This window comes from Diceros bicornis, chromosome 35 (genome assembly GCF_020826845.1).
Source record: "Diceros bicornis minor isolate mBicDic1 chromosome 35, mDicBic1.mat.cur, whole genome shotgun sequence".
NCBI classification, from domain to species: Eukaryota; Metazoa; Chordata; class Mammalia; order Perissodactyla; family Rhinocerotidae; genus Diceros; species Diceros bicornis.
This window is the reverse complement of record NC_080774.1, coordinates 27,484,422-27,492,331: the sequence shown is the minus strand read 5'-3', so window position 1 is coordinate 27,492,331 and position 7,910 is coordinate 27,484,422.

Sequence of the window (7,910 nt, the reverse complement as noted above, 5' to 3'; positions counted from 1 at the left end):
CCACTTCACGAACACATCCATTAACTGTGAAACAGCCACCTACTGTGTGCACCTCAGCTGTGCTGGGGACGTGGAGGGAACAGGCAGGACCACCCACTGCCCCGGGAGCTCGTGTTGCAGAGCCCAGAAGTCATAAAGAGCAAAGAGGAACGGCAAGGTCAAGGAGGGCACAGGGTCCAGTGGTCGGGGGCCTGGGAGGCGGTATCTGGGGGAGAGCAGACTGCATGTGGGAAGGACAGCCCACCGCCCACAGTGACTGGTGCCCAGGGAGGCAGGAGCAGAGTGGGCGGCTGGGGCACCAGCTGCTTCCAGGTGAGGGCGATGGGGACCTGACCTTCACAATGATCCCGAGTTCAAGTTTGCAAAGGGCTCTCTCACTGCAGTTGAGAAAGGAATGGGGGCCGAGAGCAGAGGCAGAAGTACAGTCAGGAGGATGCTCGGGGGACTGAGCATGGACTTCGGGAGGAGTCCTGGAGTCACGGCAGCTGGGGGGATGGGGTGGGGGGCCGGGGGACACATCAAGGAGGAAATAGACATCCAAGGAGAAAGGTGCTGGCCCGGCTCAGGGGAGGTCAGGCTGGGGACAGGCATCCTTGCTGTGCCATTCTCTTCCCCTCTCCTGGGAGCCTCAGGAGTGTTTGTGCCCTCTGCCTCCACCTCCTCAGCTCCCACTCACGTCTTGACTTTCCATCCTCTGGCCGCCACCCTGACCGCTGCCAAAGGGCCAAATCCAGACTCGTCTCAGACCACCCGGTCCTGGGCCTTCTGGCAGTGCTGAGTGTGGGAGCCACAGCTCTGTGGTTCTCCTGAGGCTCCGCTCCAGCGACTCACAAGCCCCTCAGGCTACACTGTTCCTCGGCATTTGTCTAGTGGCATCTGGTAATATCCCGAGCGTGCTGTGTTCTACAGAACGTCACCTGGAAAGCTCTGAGTCTGTGCCTCTGAAACTTTCCCCGTTAAGATCTATGTTCTAGGCAATGCAGGAAGGTGGGTGAAGCCAGCTGTCTGCCTCGGTTGGCCCCCAACAGCCGGGCACTGATTTCCTGTGTCCCCTTTGCAGGTGAAAGGGGTGATGTTTTCACCACACACAGCCCCGTGCTCGCTGCTGAGATGCACAGTCCTCTGGTCCTCAGGCCAGGTCTCTGAAGGTCTGCTTGGTCCCCCTGCCTCCTCAGCCAGATGACTTCCTCCCATTCAGTCAGCACCTCCTCCTCCTCCGTCCACCTCCCACCCACCTACCCCTCCTCCCGGGTTGGATTTAGTGCCCCCCTCTGCACTTACCCCACACTCCACAAATAAAAGAGAGGTACTTCTTTACCACCGCTTGGTGCTGGGCCCTTCAAGATGCTGAAAAATAAATATGTGACTGAATCTCCAATGGGTGTGTTTGCTCCTTGAGGACAAGCAGTAGAGCTCACTCATCTTTCTAGCTCCAGCACCACAGTAGCTGCCCAATAAACACATTGTCTGACAGATACTTATTCTACCTGTTACATACACATCCAGCTCCTAACCTCTCAGGAACCAACATATGAACTACTTGGGTAAATTAATTTGTACCTGAACAGACAAGGATTGTGACAGGGACAGGGCTATTGAGTCTCATGTTGAACAAAAATCGTTGGGGAAATACACGGTCACTGCCTTGGAAGGGACCTGTCCAGTATTCAGATCATAGAGCTAGGTATGAGAGCTAAACCTATAGACTGTTAGGAGAAAACGTGGGAGGCAGTCTTCATAACCTTGCATCAGTCAATGGTTTTTAGATATGACATCAAAAGTACAAGTGACAAGAGAAAAAATAGATAAATAGGATTTCATGAAAATTAAAAGTCTTTGTACTGCAAATGATACTATCAAGAAAGTGACAGGACAACCTACAGAATGGGAGAATATATTTGCAACTCATATATTTGATAAGGCATTTGTATCTAGAATACACAAAGAATATTTACAGTTCAACAATAAAAAGGTAAGCAACCCAAATTAAAAATGGGCGAGGGATTTGAATAGACATTTCTCCAAAGAAGATATACAAATGGCCAATAAGCACGTGAAAAGATACTCAGCATCTCTAGTCATTAGGGAAATGCAAATCAAGACCACAACAAGATATTACTTCACAATCACTGGGATGGTCATAATCAAAAAGACATACAATAACGAGAGTTGGTGATGTGGAGAAATTGGGACCCTCACACATTTCTGGTGGGAATGCAAAATGACATGACAGCGTATGGCTATTCCTCAGAAAGATAAACACATGGCCCGGACATTCTACTCCTAGGTATATACCCAAGAGTATGGAAAACTTGTGCACCAATCTTCGTAGCACCATTATTCATGATAGTCCCAAAGTAGAAGAAACCCAAATGTCCACCAACTGAGGAATGGATAAATAAAAACTGGTACGATGGAATATTATTTGGCCATAAAAAGGAATGGAGTACGGATAGGTGCTACAACACAGGTAAACTTGAAAACACTATGCTAAGTGAAAGAAGCTGTTCACAAAAGACCACATATTGTGAGAGTCTGTTTATACGAAATGTCCAGAATAGGCAACTCGATGGAGACAGATAGTAGACCAGTGGTTGCTTGAGACTGGGGCAAGGAGGGAGAACAGGGAGTGGCTGTTAATGTGTACAGGGTTTCTTTTGGAGAGGACAGAAATGTTCTAAAATTAGATTGTGGCGATGTTTGCACAACTCTGTGAATATACTAAAAAACACTGAATTCACTTTAAATGGATGAATTGTATGGTATGTGAATTCTATTTCACTAAAGCTATTTATTTATCTATTTTATTTTATTTTAATTTGTGAGGAAGATCAGCCCTGAGCTAACATCCACGCCAATCCTCCTCTTTTTGCCAAGACTGGCCCTGAGCTAACATCAGTGCTGATATTCCTCCAGTTTATGTGGGACGCCTCCACAGCATTGCCTGACATGCGGTGCATCGGTGTGTGCCCCGGATCCGAACCTGGGCCGCCAGCAGTGGAGTGTGCCCACTTAACCGCTACGCCACAGGGCCGGCCTCTAAAGCTATTTTTTAAAATTGTGGAACGTGTCAAATCCTGGGGTGTTTTACCTCTGGGAATGTATTCTGAGAACTTCCTTGTACAGGAATCTGGGAGGGTTATTCTTACTTCATTCACCAAATCTCCTGGTCCCCAGTGAGTGCTGGGATATAACGGTGAACAAACACAGACCCGACGTCTGACCGCCGGGAGTTTAGAGTCAGAAAGATCAACGTGAACGTGCAACTTTGATAAAAGCTCCCAAAACAGGTCCAGTGGAGCAATAATAGGAAGACTTGACCCCTCCACGGAGGTCAGGGAGCCTGTTTTTCCAGAAGACTGACTGATCCGAGGTCTGAAGGCAGAGCAGGGCTCACTTCTCTGAGAGATGGAGGAATGTGTTTCAGGTAGAAGATGCAGCACAAGGAAGCCCAGGAGGGAGTGCGGGGAGAGGATGGGGCGGAGAGGGTGAGAGGAAGCCTGGAGCCAGGGGAGGGCCAGAGAGGAGCTGGCTCACGCAGAACCTTAAAGCCCACGGTGACAGTTTGGTGTCCATCCTCAGAGTGTCCACAAGTCCTTAACAGTTTTATACGAGGGGGGTGAATGTGATCTGACGTCACCTTGAGGAGGTCACTCTGCCTGTCCACTCCTTCCTGGGGCCTTCTGTGGCCTGGGTGGGCACCAGCCTCTCAGCCGCCCCATTACAAGCAGCAGACGACCTGCACCAAGGAGCACCCAGGCAGCCAGGGCAGCAGCAGCACGGAGGTGGCTGTGGCGGAGGGGGGACACCTGCTTCTAATTTCCAGGAATCTTTATGTCTTTCTCATGAACACAAACAGCCTTTGAATACTTTTGAGGGTATTATATTTATTTTTCAGCCTTTTTCTGATTGCTCTGTTAACTCAGTTGCTTCAGGTGTTAGTGCTTTTTATTGCATTTCTGCTTTCATGGTGAGTTTCCTCAAATACAGGCTGACTCTCTGTCTCTCTGTGTGTCTGAGGACCCTTATTTGTTGATGGACTCAGCTTGCTGGCAGTGACTATGGGGGAGAGGGCAGGTTCTAACAATGTTAGAAAGGTCGTGTGGTAGTTTACAGTAGGTGTTCATCAGCTACTAGGGCAGTTTCAGCCTCTCCAGCCCCAGAGCCCGGTGTCTGCTTCATCCTGAGAGCAGATGTCACTGTCGTCTGCTGCTCGGCCCAGTCAGAAACTGGCGGAGCTGCTCGAAGAGCATGTCCTGATGAGTCACCCAGTGATGGCCCCTGAGCCTCTCCCGGTGCCTTTATCCCCTGGGACGCACTCTCTACTTCTATGGGAGTTCTCTCCTGCACCCACCTTGGATAAGGTTCCCTCCAGACTCATTTCTCTGTAAAGGTGGCCCTGTCTGCTTTCCCTCTTTCAGGACTTTCTCACAGTTTCTAGCGTCCTGACGGCACTTTCTCACTTTCCAGTGCACTGACAGTTTAGGAAAGTTCACTCTTTTTCTTCAGCCATTCCAACAGATGTTGATTGATGGGGAGGCAGATACCATAGTAAACATAATCTAAGTTTCCATTAATGATGTAGAAAGAAGTTTAGAATGCTGTGCACCTTCCAGATCACCCTTATGGAGCTCAATCACAGAAAGTGGCATGCTCTGCAGGAAATCGGATGGCACCAAATACGAAAAGTTCTACTAAAAATAGCAAGTTCCACAGGAGCTATCCTGTGGCTCTTGTACGGACAGGGTTTCTCTGCAACATGTCACTTTACTATTTTCCAAGATAAAACTGTTGATTCTGTGTCAATACGCTGAGAACACAGGCTCACAATGGAGACCGTGTGTAGCTGCTTGAGCAGATCCACATCATCTTTTGAGAGAGCAAAGAAAGCCTCTTTCTACCTGCATTAGCCACACACACATTGTGTCATCAAGACTATAACTCAATCTCCTAAAATGCATATATATTAATAGAACCAGTTTACCCTCTTCCCACATGGTACCTAAAGCATTTTGTCTTGTATTTTTAGCATAAATTAATACCTGCATCCTAGGAGACTGTGACTCAGGTAACCAGACAATTTATCAGGTAACCAGATAATTTATCATCCAAATGAGAACACTTTGAGAATAAAAGTGGATGCTATTCATCATGACTCCCAGAAAACAGGCACAAACTGGGACCGTTTCAGAGAAACCAGGATGGACGGTTCCCCTGAACAAGACCCAGTGCCTTTCCAACATCTGATGAAGAGTCTGCTGTGTGTGTTACACATTCGTTCCTCCCAATTGCCTTTCCACCAGTGTGATTGGGAGATGAAGGGAGAGCAAACATTTCTGTACAGGGCCAGAGCAGGAAACGTGAAAATGTGCTTTCGGTTACAGTCCTACTGAATTTCATGGGGGAATATTTTATAATTGGAATTATCTACTCATTTAAATAAAAGAATGTCAAATGGGAAAATTGTCACCATCTTTTTTTTGTGTGTGTGAGGAAGATCAGCCCTGTGCTAACATCTGCCAATCCTCCTCTTTTTTTGCTGAGGAAGACTGGCCCTGGGCTAACACCCATGCCCATCTTCCTCTACTTCATATGGGATGCCGCAACAGCACCGCTTGCCAGGAGGTGCATCGGTGCACACCGGGATCCAAAGCCGGGATCCGAACCGGCGAACCTCAGGCCGCTGCAGTGGAGTGCGTGCACTTAACTGCTTGTGCCACCGGGCTAGCCTCAAATTATCACCATCTTTTTAGCCATATCCCAGGGTTGCAACACGGAGGCCGCTTTCTCATCTTTCATTCCTTTGTATCATGTAAGAGTTGAGAGTTCTTGTGCGGTATCTCATTGCGTCCTCGACAGGAATTCATCAAGGCAAGTGTTGTTACATTTCCAATTTACTGAACAGGGAAAACAATGTGCAGAGGAGTAAGGGTTTTTAAAATAATCTGCTGGGAAAATGTATATTATTGTTGTGCATATTTTCATTTCTCTGATTTTTTAGTGTGAGTATTTTTTTTTCGTGTTAATTCATCCTTTCTTTTTTGTGAATTGTTTATGAATGTCCTTGCCCATGTTTTTTCTATTAGGATATCCATTTTTCTTACTTTTCTCTGATGTTTAATTTCTACTTTTTGTCAGAGCAATAAATACATCTAATTTAAAAGTAAAATAGTGCTCTCAGGATTGTGGGGAAACTAGCAGTGTCCTCCCTATTCTTCCTCTCTCAACTCCCTCTGGCTTCCTTTCAACTCTTTCATCTGTTTCTTCTGATATTTATCTTCTTATTTCTAAATAATAGTCTTTAATTTCTACTTCTTCCTTGATTATTCTGAATATCATATACTCACTTCTTCTGATAAAACATAAGAAATCAGCACTTGTACAAAACACCCACCCGCCTCGCCCCACACACGGACCCTTCTCCCTTCTCCCAGCCCAGCTGTTTCTGATTACTTTGGTTGATACTTAATGTTGATCTTATGACTTTGGAAACACTGTTCACTCGTGAGCTATACAGTGTAGCACAATTATATTTCCCTGCTGGTACAACATTTTGTTCTTCCAGGAGTGAGTAATTGGCCCACCTGCACATTTGCTTCATTTTCTATGTCCTGTTACAGATTCTTCCCAAGCCCTCTGACGGGACTGAAGGCTCCTCTCACTGGGTCGTCCACTGGTTCCATTTCTTCCCTCTTTCGATCCTCCCGGCCAATCGGCCAACGGGGTCTTCAGGCCCATCTCACAGCTGCCGTGCTGGGACTTCCCTCCACCACCATCCTGTGAACTCTCGTCATCTCTCCCCATGTTGGCTTCCTTGTTTCCCAGATTCTATATCTGTTTCTTGGTTTTTTGCCCTCATTTCCTAATTTTAATATTGCATATACTTCAGTAGTATCCTGAGAAAAGTGGACGAAAAGTAAAATTTTGAAACTGGGCATGTCTGAAAATGTTTTCATTTTATCCTCACTATTGATTAATCATTTAGCTAAGTATAGAATTCTGACCTGGAAATCAGTGTCCTTCAGAATCAGGAAGGCTGTGCTCCATTTTCTTCTAGCTTCCAGTGTGGCTGTTCATATGTTCAATGCCATGCTGTTTTCTCATTCTCTGTGTGCATGCTAATCTTTTCTCTCTGGAAGCTTTTAGAACCATGCATCAGTCAGGGTATTGTCAGGACAAAAGAAGTCATTTTATGTATGAAGAAAGCACTCTGTGAAGCTTCCGGCAAACCCAGAAATGGTGGCTGCTTTCATGGAAACAGAAGACACACAGGTCTCCTCTGGTTGACCTCAGAGAAGGCTTGGTTCCCTCTGCAGGCTCTGAGCTCTTCTTGGTGCCAGGCAGGGTGCAGGAGAGCAGGGTGCTGGTTTCCAGAAAGGAAACCAGGGAAAGAGGAGCCCCGGAGTTGGCCACTCTGGCTGTGTCCCAAGCTGCCTGAAGGGCTGTGTCCCAGCAACTGTGACATGTGATAGGTGCCCAGGTGGCAGGACTGCCTTCCTTCTCAAAAGGGACACTGCTTTGGATTCTTTGTACGTTATTTTCTCCATGGGCTTCAACAAGACGGGGATTAATTTCTGTGGCTGAAACCTTTTCCACCTAGACAGATTCAGAGGTGTGGTGGTATCAGGAGGGAAAGTCATGCCCCCTGCTTTCCCACCAAATGAGCCAGCATGTGCAGAGCAGGGTGACAGGCACACTGTCAGAGGTCCTGGGACTGCTGCCACCACTGCACCAGGAGGTGGTGGATGTATGTGCTAAGTAGGAGGAAGAGGGTGACATTCTAGGGCTGGGATCAAAGGGGGGGCATTCCAAGTTTCAGATCCAAGGGACAACGTGACCCGAGGTTTTGGCAGCAGCACGCAGGGTCAGCAAACCTTGTTGTAAAGGGCGAGACACTACATAGTCTAGGC